This window comes from Pelodiscus sinensis, chromosome 28, assembly GCF_049634645.1.
Source record: "Pelodiscus sinensis isolate JC-2024 chromosome 28, ASM4963464v1, whole genome shotgun sequence".
NCBI lineage: Eukaryota > Metazoa > Chordata > Testudines > Trionychidae > Pelodiscus > Pelodiscus sinensis.
Window position 1 is genome coordinate 10,383,686 of NC_134738.1, and position 12,482 is coordinate 10,396,167.

Here is a 12,482-nt window from a genome sequence, read left to right on the forward strand (position 1 = left end):
TCGAAAAGCAACAGAGCACCTTCCCTCCCTCACATATCCCCAAGGTTTTAGGGCCTCCGCTCTGCAAACACTTAAGTATCCTAGCGTATGTCTAGATTACGTAGGAGGTTTACAGGAACAGTCGACAAAGGCGTTCCCTGTCGACCGATCCGCGTCTTGACTCACGCGCTGTGCCGACGATCAGCTGAGCTGGCACAGCACGGCGGCCATTTTTATTTTAATGAAACCAGGGATATTTAAATCCCGGCTTCGTTGACTCTGTCGGGTAGTCTAATTTACATACATCTGGCAACAGAGGCATGTAGTCTAGACATACCCCTACCGACTATGCCTGCAAGTCTTTGAAGGCGTTACGAGTATGATTTTTAACATTCCTATATTAGGGTAACCATGTTAACCTCCGAAAATCTCAGCGGTTACACACTTGCCTGCACTGCGGGCTCAGCAGTAGAAAGCAGGGCCCACAGCAAAGTGGTCTCCCCAAGCTGGCAAGGGAAACAACATTTATTGATCAATTTAGATGCCTCTCCTGACATTGCACTACATCTAGGTTAGACTGCATGAGCCATGCCCATAATACACACAAATAAAGTTGCAGGCTGAAAATCTGCTTTTTGCCAGCCCTGGGCAGCAAACCCACTTTGAAATAATGGGCCAATTAAAGAAAGATACAAGGCACATTCAGGTAGTTGTGTGTGTGGGGGGGGGGGGGACTTGCAAAGTGTGTGTGTGTGGGGGGGGGGGGGGGGGGACTATAGCAAATAAACCAACACAGGAAAGTTAGTTATTGCCCTTTCTGGAGCAGTCTCCCTTCCACACACCCTAGAAAAAAAAAGACAGGAGTATCTAAGTATTTCAGTGCTGCAGTACCCAAACATCACGGAAATCTTGGTCCTCAACACCCTTAGAAAAGAGGGAAATGCTATTCCCCTTTTGCTGGCTGGGAATGCCTTGCGCAAGGCCAGGCCTGGAGTCTGCAGCAGAGCCAGGAATAAAATCCCAATCTCTCAAATGTGTCAGCCACAAGACTTTGCTTCTTCCCTGGGCATGTGTCATATGGTCTAAAGCAGTCACACCGGGAACAGATTACCTAATAAAAAAAGATCAGAGATTAGGCAGTCAGCCTTTAATGAGATCATAAACCATACCGCTATTATAAGCTAACGTTTTGCACCAGGCTCAGTCAAATCCAATGCTAAAGAGGAAAAAAAGGAGGGGTTTAATGATATAGTTTAAAGCATGTCAGAATTTCCCCTACTTGCTGCAAGAGCATCTAGAATTCAGCTAGCCCTTTGCTGGTTATAAAACCACAGCTATTTTGACTTTATGCAAGATGCGCTGGACACGGGAGGGTGCTAATTCTCTATCAAGTGGAAAGCCTGAATGAACGCCGAGAGGAGAGAAAGTTTGGCATAGGGATGCAAAATCCAGTTTAATTGGGGCTGGAGCAGCCCATGCCGCCAGGAGGTTTTCCAGCCCCCACCAGTTAACCTTAAATGGAAAGGCTCACTGGTTAGAAATGAGGCTTCACATCCCCAATTTTGGCTGAAGTCCAATCCTCCCCCCCTCCCAAAAAAACCCAGCCACCCCACCCCGCATAAATTACCACCTTTGACTCAGCCCCAAGATCACAACCTGAAGCACAGCAAGCATAACACAAGGCTGCATCCACTGCTCTAAGTGAAGAACACAGTGCATTTTTAAAGAAAAATTCAAACAGAGAGGGGAACTCCCGTCAATACCGGTTGTCCTGCTTCTATGAAGAGTAAAGGAAGTCAAAGGGAGAGTGTGCTCTCAGACTTCCCGTAGTGCGGGCGGTGCCAAATTCAACATCAGATGAAGCTGTATATCTGAATTCAAATTTATCCCCTAGTGAATACCGGGGGATGGAGAATTATTCCAAAATAAAATTTAATTTGGGAAACTATTTTGGAATATCTATTCTGCAATAGCTTTTCTGGCCAACCTCCCCAGTTAGACAAGCCTTAATTACATTAGTGGGTCTAAATCCCATTTAAAAGTGAAATATGCGCACACAATTTTCTAGATCAGGGCCTTACATCACAGCTGTTACGGATGTCTTTTTTTTAAATATTCACTGGGCCATGTTTGTTTTATAATTTTAGAACACTCAGAACACATAGAATACTCAAGACTTGGCTGAAAACCAGAGAAGCCGGATTAGTTAAACCCACACAGCAAACAAAGACAGCTCAGTTTTAAACGGCAACCAATCGCAGATACTCATGAAAACATGTGACTGCCCGCAAAAGAACTAAAGGAATTTTGAAATACTTCTACGCCACACCCTCTTTAGTCACACAGGTTCACAAGCAAACCGCTCCCGTCTGCCCTTTTCGCACAGGCTAAAACATATTCTGGTCCAGCCCAAGGAGTCGGATTTTAAAAGGAATTAATGTTTAGTAATGAAAGAAACAAGGTGCTCCATCTTGTCCAAAGCAGTAAGTTCCATCCATTAAAGCTAAGAGCTTTGACCCTGTGACATGCAAAGTACCTTACCTCCTCCTGATTGGTTTATGCTCAGAGCAGCCAGGAATAAGCTATGTATGATGGATAGAGCACTGGACCAGGACTCTGGAGATCTGTTTTCTCAGCTCTGCCACTGACCTACTGAGTGACCATGGTTAAGTCATGTGCCCCTCTGCCTCAGTTTCCCCATTTGCAATATGGCAACAATTATATTGGTCTCCTTTGTAAGGGGCTTTGAGATCTTAGGAAGATCTGTGTAAGAACTAGGTATTGTTATTAATGAAGTTTTAAATGGAAAATAACTGTTTAGATTCATTGCAATTAAGTGTTGCATCAACTTGGATACCCCTCTGATAATCAACTTGGAAGTCAACATGCAGGCTCACACCTATTCAGCTGCCTTCTATCAAAAGGAGTTAATTTTCCTCATCTGCTTTTTTTTTTTTTTATAATGGAGATTGCCTATCTCCTAGAACTGGAAGGGACCTTGAAAGGTCATTGAGTCCAGTCCCCTGCCTTCACAGCAGGACCAAGTACCATCCCTGACAAATTTTTGCCCCAAATCCCTAAATGGCCTCTGCAAGGATTGAACTCATAACCCTGGGTTTAGCAGGCCAATGCTCAACCCACTGAGCTCTCCCTCCCCCCTGATCTGACCCATCCTAAATCCTGAGCAGGTAAACTAACCATACTTCAATATACAGGAATTTTGCAGCCGTTATTTATGCATTCAGAACCTCATGTCAGATGCACAGAAATTACTATGAATTGCAATTTGCATCTAGGGCCCTGACTATCCCCAACCACTAGGCAGAACAGTCTGTTCTACCAGCAATGCTGCATTTTTACCTGGAGAGATCATTTCACCCCACAATACACACCCGTCCCCCCTCCCATGTACACTGCTGCTCCCCCAAGTCTCACAAGCTATAGGAGCAGAAACGTGGCTTTGTGGGTGTAACTGCTTCTAACGCTCGGGGATTTTCCCAGCACCGCTGTGTCAGGTAAGAATCACTGCTCTTCGTTCCCTAGCCAACACTCCAACAATGCCAGCAAAAGTCTGCAGCGTAGACACACCAAAACAGGGCTGAGGTTGGTGGCTCCGCCTTTTCAGATGCTTGAGTGAAGTCAGCAAAAAGGCTCGTTAGAAACCTCCCAGTCTTACTTCAGTGATCAAGAAAGCGTTTCCCCCGACCACTTACAATAATCCGCATTGCATAAGCAGCAGAAGCCTACAGAACAATTAAAGCTATCCAGTTCAGCTGGTTTCAGTTTACTTAAAGGAGGCAATGCTGAACGCAAGCCACCAGACTCCTTGCAGAGGCCTGGGCATGAACAACATACAGGACTAGAGGATTATCTAACACCTTCATTCACCTGCCGGGTTTGCTGATCCATTCAAAACCTGTTACACAGATGCCCTGGATATCAGTTTGACGGGTTCATTACATGCCTGAGCCGAAGTCCACTAAAGGCAAGGGGAGTCTGATAAGTCCTACAGCGGTACAGGTTGAACTTCCCTAGTCTGGCACCCTCAGCATCTGAGTGTTCCTGGACCAGAGAATTTGCCAGACTGGGGGGCAGGGGCTCTGCTTTTCCTGCTTGCCCATCCCGCTGCCACCCATGGCTCTGCTTTCCCCTGGAGGGGGGGGGGGGGGGAGCGCTTTGCTTCCCCCCATTACTTTGCTGCCACAAGGGTGGCCGCTTTTGCCCCACAGCTCTGCTGCCACCGACGGGGTGGTGGAGGCACTCTGCGTCCCACCCAGTCGCCCCACTGCCACCGGGGGCTCTATGACTTAACGCTCGTGGCCCCATGGGGTCACCCCCGTGATACCAGACCAGGCATGTTGCTTGACACTACAAAAGTCCAGATCACGACGTGTCTACCTGTACCACGATTATTTGTTTTATCTGGACAAACAAAGGAAAGAAGGGGGGGGAGAGGGAATCAAATGTTTAGCTTATTTTCCCCCACCCCCAATAAATTCTAGACATTGCTAATCATTTCAGATGTATCTCAGGCTCTCACTCTCATTTTATATAATATATTATGTATAAAAAATAGAATCTCCCTATAGGATGACAGTGACCTCATTGCAGTACTCTGCGTCCCACCATCCCTCCCCCCTCAGTTGCTGGCCTCCCCCCTCCCCGGTGCTCCAGGGAGGCAGGAGGTGCAAGCTGCACCCCCTCCATGTACCCCCAGCCCCCTCACATTCCCCTCTCGGCCAAGACCCTGCATCCCCAGCCCTCTCAGTCATACCCCCCCCCCAAGCCGAAACCTCACACCCCCTCTCCACTGACACCCTGCACCCTCATGCACCCCCTTCACCAAGGCCCTGCACCTGCCCCCTCCCAAAGCTAGACACCCTGTCCCCGGCCGACTCCTGCACCCTCCTCCTGGCCAGATCCCTACACCCCCATCCCCAGAGAGAGGGGAGTTAGCGAGCTGGGGGCACAGCCCCCTAGTAGCCAGTTAAGGAAGAGTTTAGGAGTTCTCCTCCGAGGCAGACCTGGCTTCCTCTTATGCTGCTAGTCAGCACGTGGCTACAACATGGGAGTTCACTAGACTTCCTACCACATTTTGGATTAGTCCTGCCCTAAGCACTTAGCTGCATTAGCTCCCTTCCTGCTTTATGACCCAGACCTTCGCACAAAGGAGGAAGCTTTCATCCACAATGTGCTTTTTGACAAGAGGCAAAGCAGAACCATAGTGACACACACACAAGTTTCACCAAGTTCTACTTCGAGGATAGTGCAGGGTTGACGTTCTAATTCCTATGCCCTTCACAAGTCTTCCTCCCTAGCTCCAAACTTCCACTTCTGCCCTTTCAACTGAATACAGAATCCAGGGATGTGACTGGTTAACTGCTTAGCATCACCCTTCCTGGCTGATATTAACCAGTTATGGTAACCAGCAAGGTCTGGAACAGCCCCCCCCCCCCCCCCATCCATCACTGGCAGGAGGCTGCTGCAGCCCAGTGGAGCCGGTCGCATTGCAGGCATGGACACCCCAGCCCAGCCAGAGCCGCTCCAGCACGGAGGGGCAGCCTCCCACTTACCTCATTTAAGTGGTTAACGGGTTAAACATAACATTTAACTGGTTAACTGATTAAATGGGATTTTACATCTCTCATAGGAATGCGGCAGGTGATTCTGAAACCATGTTGCAAATGCTACTGGAGGTCAAGAAGGTACAGAATCAGGACTCTGAAAGGTAGCAGCCAGGAGGATCAGCATCCATGTTCCCAGTAAGCCGGGGCTGCTCCACTTTGGAAGCCCCGGGGGGCCACAATGATACTCACAGCACATGCCAAGGGCTGCAGACTTAAGCGGGGTTGCAACTATATATGCAAATAGCTTCTCGGACGCGGACGGGCACGAATACAAAGATTAAGCAAGCCTACACTACACGCAGGCCCCATTTACGTCAGTTCTGCTGATATTAATAAAATGCAACATTGACCCGAATTCCACCCATATGACAGCACTTTTAATGAGCAATGACAGTTCAGCAATGTAACTACTAACACATATCAACAGAACACCATTATATTGATTACTACCCAAGCCCCAGCCCAGACATTTCTCACCCTGGCTCTGCCACGGCCTCACTGCCCAGGTCTGCCACTGCCTTGCCACATGCCTCCTGCTGCCCCCAGCAGCTCCTGCTGCCCCCAGCAGCTCCTGCTGCCCCCAGCAGCTCCTGCTGCCCCCAGCAGCTCCTGCTGCCCCTGATACACATTCAAGGGTTTAAGTGCTCTCCCGGACACAGGAATACTATCCAGGGATCAAAGGGAAGAGGCGAGGCTCACGTGCCGAATAACTAGAGAAACTCTGATGTCATTGAGAGACTTGTAACAAATGAGATTTAATTTAACGGATAGAGGAGACAGAGGTCAGGCAGGAGTAGGTAGCAGCGTGTCGGGGGAGGATGCTGCAGGGAGGTTACGCTGCTGTATCTTGTCACTGGGTTATTTGACTTCAGCTGGGGTAAGCAATGCCTCTCTTTGTTAGTGTTTTTTTCTTTTTAAAGATTTTCAAGGGCACCAAGAACACTGATGGACACGTATGCAGTAATCAACACCCAAACAAATATTTAAATTTTTCACCTAAAGATAACATGGACACAAACGCTTACTTACATCAATAAACTGGATGTCAGAGGAAGGACTGCTTAACCGTTAACAGAACTCCAAAAAATTCAGTCCAGAGAGTTAGTTTATCAGGAGTTTTCCTGCGCTAATCCCTGTATTTCACCACTACTATTATGTAAGAAGCAGCAGAAGTTCACAGGCCTTCTTGTAAGCAATGTTCAGTCAATTGTTTTAGAACCATGGCCCCCATGGTGCTCGCTGGGGCATTTATGTGCGCCCGCAGAGTCACCCCGGCCCTGACCCCAGGCGCATGAGCAGCCCCAAAAGGTTGCGGACCACTGTTTTAGAAAATGGAAATGCAGCATCACAACCAACACACGTTACAACAAGCAATTTGCTGGAGCTTTGGCTTCTCTAAAATTATTGCTGGGATACTGACCACTTCTATTACCAAGAGAAAGTCACTAGAAGTCAAGTTTTTCGACAGCCCAAGATGTGGAATACATTCTCTCATCAAGACAGTGTGTAATTAATGTATCCAAAAGCTTCAAATAGTCTTAAAGTATCCTAGGAATTCCAGCCATGCGTCTCCCCTGGTATAAAATGCCCACGAGTACTTTGAAACATCTTGTTTTTAACAAGCAACTGTATTAATAAAATAGTTTCACTGTCACTGCAGGGGACAAGAAAATCACCTCACATAAGTCAGTGCTAAAGGGAGAGGTTCTCAGAGGAAGATGAAAGCTTAATCCTGCTCTGTAAAACGTGTACAACTGTATCAGCCCATAGGACTGAGACACACTCTGAGACCGATTTCTAATTCTAGCTCTGAGACACACTCTGAGACCGATTTCTAATTCTAGCTCTGAGACACACTCTGAGGCTTCTGGGAAGCAGTCAAACACTGACTCAGTTTCTTCATCAGGCAGAAAGGAATAATGTTTACCTACTGCACTGGCAAAGTCAGATTCCAAATACTTCATTAATACAGTATTACTTAGGAGCCTTGATTAATACTCAAGAGTCATTGTTAGGCCATGTACAAACACACAGCCCCTAATCAATGTTCCCTCTAATTTTTTCCATTCATGTGCAGAATGAATTTTATTGTGTGCACTGAGGCATGCGTAGATGTGCACCACCAACAGAAACACATGTTGCCAGCTGCAGGTAGCCGTAAGAACTCTGCCAATCAGCTGGGCAGCACCTGAAGCTCACCTGGGTGGGCCGCCCAAGCGCTCAGCTTACAGGGAACATTGCTCCACACACTCCCCCCAGCTGAAAGTATACAAGGAAGTGATTATCATCCTCACTTTACAGACAGGGAAACAGGCACCAATGAGCTAGCCCTAAGGCCAACAGGGAGTTTGTGGCCAAGTCAGGAATTAAATTCATATCTCAAAGTGGCAGCACTCTGCCTTAACCACGCCAGCACCAGTCCAAGAGGGACTTAGCCCAGGACCGAAGCATGGAGTCAGACACAGAACGCTATAAAAGACAGTCTAGCTGGTACTAAACCAGGCCCCAGGAGGCATAATTCAATTCCTGGCTCTGCCACTGGGTGTCCTTGGCTAAGTCACTGCCCCTCTCCGTAAGGATATGATCCTCCTCCTCCGTAACGAGCGCTGAGCCCTACAGCTGGAAGCAACCTGGCACCACTAGGGATGTTAAAATGAGATCGATCAACTAGCCAAACAGTCAATGGAATTCCCATCGACTAATCGAATAGTCGACAAGGGCGCTTCCGCTTTGAAATGTAGCAAGAGCCCGCTGGCCTTCCGCCTTAAATGTACAAGAGCCCCAGCAGTGGCTCGTGTATTTCAAAGATCGAAACGTGGCATGGAGCCTGCAGGGAACTAACCCCAGGCTCCATCCGGTGCTTCCGCTTTGAAATGTCCCCAGGGACATTCCTACACTTCAAAGGTGGAACTGCCGCAGCTGCACCCTGACCCCTCCCACGGAGCTGGGGGGAAACGGCTCCCCACAGCACCTCCTTCTCTCCCCCCCCCCACTGGCTGCCTCTTTCTGATGAAGGCAGCTTGGGAGGGGGAGAGGAGGGGAGAGAGGAAAGGAGTGACTAATCGACTAGCTTTTGCTTATCAGATAGTTGACTAGTCGATTAATCGCTTACATCCTTACGTCCCACCCAGCTTCTCATTATTTGCAGTTTGCTGCAGCAGGACAGCTGCCCCTGAAGTCAGCAGAGCCTTGGACCCCTGAAACAACCTTTGAGAGAGGAAACCTCGAAGGAAGCTCTCAAAAATGACACCCGATGGGACGAAAGTTACAGTCAGGAATGTAACAGGAGCACCCAGCAGAGGGGAAGTTCCAGGAAAGACACGGCTGGGTAAGTCCTTGGCATCTTTGCTGCTACCATTTCTCCATACAATGCTGCTGGAACGGGCACTTCTTTTCACTTTCAGAGGTACTTGGCACCTGGGCGCTGCCAAGGGAGGCATGGGACAACCCTCTCTCCCAGTGCCCCATATCTGCTCTGGCCCCAAACCTGCTCCCTTTCATCCTCCCCCAAGCAACACAGCCCAGGAGATTATAAGGGGCCTGGCACAGCAGCAATCTCACCACCCAGACAGCAGGAGCCAGACAGCCCAGAAGCCTGCTCTGCTGCACCCTGACCCACCACGCCTACTTCTCCATGGTGGAGGGAAGCAGCGCGTCCTGGGGCCACGGTGCTCTGCGTCCCATCACCATGGAGAAGCCATGTGATGAGCGTATGGGTGGGGTGGCGCCTGATGCCACCGTGCCAGGCCCCATAACCCTCCAGGTTCCTCCCGTCCATAGGATGGTTTTTGAGAGAAGGGATTCCATAGAAGGCAGTATTATCTAGTGAGCAGAACACAGAACTAAAAAGCGCAAGGTCTGAATTCTACTCCGTGTGATGTGGGGCCAACTGCTTAGGTGCTGTGCCTCAGTTTCCATATCCACAGAATGGAGCCAACATTTACTCACCTTTGAGAACTTCTGGTGGAGCGTACCCTCTAAGTACTGCAGTACTGAAGTACTGCAATCAAGTCATCCCACCCATCAGAGAACACCTTATATTAGGCTTGTCATCATTACCGACCGGATCGATGGAGCAATGATCAACCCAGTAGGGATCAATTGATCAGGTCTAGTATAGATGGATAAACTGACGGCCAATCGTTCTCCGATTGGCTCTGGTACTCCACCCCTTGCGCTTCTTGTTGAGGAGAGGACAGGAGAGCCCCACCCGTCAACATGCCACAGGGAAGACACTGCAGTAAGTAAATTGATGTATGTAGAATTCAGCTACACTACTCACAGCTGAAGTTGCTTAACTTCAGTCAATCCCCCACGGAGCTGTAGGCCTGCCCTGCATGAGTAATCAAATGGTGAAGCAATTTAGGACTTTCATTCCACTTGTCCATGAAGTAGATCTCAGTGTATTTAACCCTGCTACAGAGGAGCTCTGCTTAAAAGAAAACAGACTTCACTTTCATTTTCTCCCTCTCCCCACCAATTTCCCAGTAGAGGAAATGCCCACTTGAATAACACCGGAAAGTCCTGAGTGAGAATATGCAACTCTAACCATGACTTGGCAAAATACAGTATGCTCATTATAACTGCCTGCAAGCATGAATAGGCAGGTGGCTTAGGGTTCACATTAGCTATTTACGCCATTAACTTAAGCCGTATGAGAAAACTGATCCCCGCAGTCAACACAGGTCTACAAACTTTGAAAAAGCGTGCTTTGGCACAACCGATCCAGCACAATTCAGTGACCTAAAGACGTTGCAAGAAAGAACCAAAAGACACTGGTTCATCATGAGATACTCCTACGAGGATGGAAATCAGGAATAAGAGAGGAACAAATGGGCATGAGAATATTTCCTGTACGCTGATCCGTCAGCGTGGAAGTGTCTAGCGCATTAATAGCATCTCATGCAGAACCTGGCATTTCCTCTCCTTCCCTAAAAGGGATCTTTCTACTATCATTTCATACAGCCCTGTACTTACTCTGGTTTATCTCCTGTATCAGCTCTCAACTCTTTTCACATCAAGATTTACTTGGGATCTCTCTCCCATTTGGCAAAGGCAAGGCAACTCTACTCCCATTGAAAACCTACAATCTAATAGCTCTTACAGGTCTTCACCATCTCTAACTTACCATTAGGGTAACATGCTTCTAGATAGCAACAGTGCATCATGTGTTGGAACTAGGAAAGAGCCCCAGACTGTTTTGAAACAATTCACTTAACAGTGACATGCCCTACTACAGGGCTACTCAACCCGCGGCCAGTTTGAGGCCTGTGGTGTGGTTTGGGTTTACATGAGGCTCATCACGCGGCCTGTGAGTAGGAACCTTTGAAGATGGCCTCCACTGGGAACATGTTCCATAACAGCAAGGTGTCTCCCAAGTGAGGTGAGCACTGAAAGATGCAAGCGGACGGGCTGGCTGGAACAGACAGGTACAGGGTGTCGGCGTTTCTAGCCCCCAGGGAGGAGGTGCCGGGAGCCGGGGCACTGTGGGAATTGCTTTGTATTCATGCCAGTCAGTATGAAAAGCTATTTGCATATATATTTACACGTCTATGCAACCACACTTAAGTTGTGGCCCCTCGGCATGTGCTGTGAGTATCATTGTGGCCCCCGGGGATGCCAAAGTTGAGTAGCCCCACCCTACTATTAATAGGGAGGCTCATCAAACTACCTACTTAGGAACACTGGGGCATGAGACATAGTAGATAGGTTGTGAAGACTAGCGGCTTTGTACAAAGTACTGTTATCCATGAGCAACAAGAACTACTTCTGTGCAATGAGCTCAGATTTACAATACAGGCAGTCCCTGGGTTACGTACAAGATAGGGACTGTAGGTTTGTTCTTAAGTTGAATCTGTATGTAAGTCGGAACTGGCGTCCAGATTCAGCCGCTGCTGAAACTGATCAGTTTCAACAGCGGCTGAATCTGGACGCCAGTTCTGACTTACATACAGATTCAACTTAAGAACCCAAGGCATCCCCAAGTCAGCTGCTGCTGAAACTGATCAGCGGCTGATTCCAGGAAGCCCGGGGCAGGGGCTGCTGGAGACCAGGGAGAGGAACGGCCCCGTTCGTAACTGCGGATCCGACATAAGTCGGATCCGCGTAATTCGGGGACTGCCTGTAGTAACAACATTGCCTCTTGCCATAGGCAAGGTAGATATTAGCCACAGCTGATTATTGAGTAGGGATGTACAATCCCGTCTGGTTAAATGTAGTGCCAACACTACATTTAACCCATTAAAGGAGGGTGGGGAGGGGAGCCGCTTCAGTGGGGCTGGAGCAACCTCCCCGCCCACTAGGGTCAGGCTACAGCAATCTCCACCGCAGGCAGGGGCTACTCTAGACCGGCCGCCCGTGCCTCTGGTTTCTCCCTGCAGGAGCTGCCACGGTGGCTGCCCCTGCTTCCGACAGTCCAGTGGGGGACTGGAACCGTTACCGAGTAAGCATCACCCAATATGGGTGCTTACCAGGTAACTGGCTTACCAGGTGCTTACCAGGTTTAACCAGTTGCCCATTAACATCCCTACTAACGAGGAAAACACACACAAGGGAAAGACACAGCAGCACGTCCCATGCGACAATGGAGTCAGGCCCATGCTATAGGGGTTAAATCAGCAATAGAGATGTTCCCTTCTGCCTGGATCCTAGTCTCAGAGCCCGGCCTCTAGGCAGAGGCGGGAATACCTACATCATCAACTTTGGCCTCAAAATGCAAGCCTGAGTGAGTTGACCCAATCTTGGAGCCCTCCTGTTGTTGGCTCTTCTTTCGTGGTGTTTCAGTGTAGACCCACCTTAACACACCAAAGCAGATTTCCTGCAGAAACAGAACCCAGACATCTTACTGCCCTGTTCACCGCAGGGCCATCCTCTCTC

General features: G+C 48.8%; 1 protein-coding gene across 3 annotated transcripts in view; it reads right to left on the reverse strand.

The window, feature by feature from the left end:
* Positions 1-12,482, reverse strand: part of SLC25A37 (solute carrier family 25 member 37) — a 31,393-nt gene that overhangs the window by 15,659 nt on the left and 3,252 nt on the right. The gene's annotated exons all lie outside the window — the stretch shown is intronic.